Genomic DNA, 1957 nt, shown 5'->3' with positions numbered 1-1957 from the left:
GCCAGCAGGAGAGCTCGTCGGGGTAGCAGGCCCTGCAGCCGTGGTCACCGCCAAACCCCCACAACTCGAGCAAGTGAAAAAAAAAAGTAACAAATAAGAAAGGATCGTCGGCTTGGGGGTACGCCCGTTTCCGTTTCAACTTGTCTCGCGAGGGTGGTTTCGGGGCCAGCAGGAGAGCTCGTCGGGGTAGCAGGCCCTGCAGCCGTGGTCACCGCCAAACCCCCACAACTCGAGCAAGTGAAAAAAAAAGTAACAAATAAGAAAGGATCGTCGGCTTGGGGGTACGCCCGTTTCCGTTTCAACTTGTCTCGCGAGGGTGGTTTCGGGGCCAGCAGGAGAGCTCGTCGGGGTAGCAGGCCCTGCAGCCGTGGTCACCGCCAAACCCCCACAACTCGAGCAAGTGAAAAAAAAAAGTAACAAATAAGAAAGGATCTCTGTCGGCTTGGGGGTACGCCCGTTTCCGTTTCAACTTGTCTCGCGAGGGTGGTTTCGGGGCCAGCAGGAGAGCTCGTCGGGGTAGCAGGCCCTGCAGCCGTGGTCACCGCCAAATCCCCACAACTCGAGCAAGTGAAAAAAAAAGTAACAAATAAGAAAGGATCGTCGGCTTGGGGGTACGCCCGTTTCCGTTTCAACTTGTCTCGCGAGGGTGGTTTCGGGGCCAGCAGGAGAGCTCGTCGGGGTAGCAGGCCCTGCAGCCGTGGTCACCGCCAAACCCCCCACAACTGTTGGGCGCCTACCTGCGCGGGGCAGGAGGACACTTTCCGATTTCAAATCTCCGTTTGCCGAGTCCACCCCGAACGCACGCGGGCGGGCGGGTTCGCATCACCCTTCGTCACAAGGGGCGAAGCCCGTTCCACCGTCTCGTCAGTAGTGCCGACCGGTCTGTGATCGACGAGGGGAGCCACACCAGGTCCGGCCCTGCTGCTTGGCGGCACCGCGTCGTCGGGAGCTCGCGACAGACGGAGGGTTTCGGTGTACTCTCCAGCCACGGGAAACGAAGCCGGTGATGCAGGCGCCGGTCTTTCGCTCCCAAATCGGCTGGGTTTACATCGTTGCTATCTAGTCACGCTCCCTTCAAACCCGACGGGGTACCTATTCCCCTCACCCGTCTGTGCGTATACAGCCTCTTTGCACTTGCGGGATGGGGGTGGTGGTTTAAAGACTCTCGAGTTGCCGCCCGTCGGTCTCCGAGCTCCGTGCAGTAGTGATCCCCAGCGAACTGCCAGCAGGGCGAACGAGCGATCCCGCTCTCGGTCGGGGCGCCTGGCGTCGATCGGTGGTCGGTGGCTTGCGGGCAAGCTGCGCTGTGAGTGTGGGAACGAGTATGACGAGCCGTTGCCGCGACTCCCAGTCCACCTCGGCGGTGGCTGGGCCGGGCGGGCGTCTGCTCGGGCGAGTGCCGCCCCCGCCTCCTCGCAGGAAGTCCGCTCGCCGACACGCCGCCACGTGCACGCGTCAGTGACGCTGCCGAACCGATGGCCGGTGCCCGTTCCCGCCTCTGCTTTTCCTAGGGCAAAGCTGCTGCACGCCTCGTGATACTAGGCGGGCGACATGGTGGCGGTGATCCTGCCTCCGTCGCTGCGGTGCGTTGGGGCACGCATCGCCTCTTGGGCGCCCTGTCCTCCTCCCCCCAATAGACGTATGTTTCTGCGGGCCGCACCAGGATGGTGCTCCCCATCGCTTCACGCCACCCTGCTCCGCCCGCACGCCGGCGTGCAGGTGGCTGTAGCTCAAGGTGGGGAGCGTATGTGCGGTCCGGGTCGCTTTCCTCTGGCGAGGGAGAGACCTAAAACAAACTCAGACAACTCTTGACGGTGGATCACTCGGCTCGTGCGTCGATGACGAACGCAGCTAGCTGCGAGAATTAATGTGAATTGCAGGACACATTGATCATCGACACTTTGAACGCACTTTGCGGCCCCGGGTTCTTCCCGGGGCCACGCCTGTCTGAGGGTCG

The 1957-nt window shown here is 62.1% G+C and overlaps 1 non-coding gene across 1 annotated transcript; it reads left to right on the top strand.

Annotated features, from left to right (window-relative positions):
* The first annotated feature begins 1803 nt into the window (after positions 1 to 1803).
* On the top strand, positions 1804 to 1957 carry LOC140473588 (5.8S ribosomal RNA). Its single transcript, XR_011958449.1, has one exon. It is a non-coding gene; the product is annotated as a 5.8S ribosomal RNA (ribosomal RNA).

Source organism: Chiloscyllium punctatum, unplaced genomic scaffold, assembly GCF_047496795.1.
Source record: "Chiloscyllium punctatum isolate Juve2018m unplaced genomic scaffold, sChiPun1.3 scaffold_645, whole genome shotgun sequence".
In the NCBI taxonomy this organism is placed as follows: Eukaryota; Metazoa; Chordata; class Chondrichthyes; order Orectolobiformes; family Hemiscylliidae; genus Chiloscyllium; species Chiloscyllium punctatum.
Note: the sequence above shows the minus strand (reverse complement) of the source record. Positions and strands in the feature narration are given on the sequence as shown.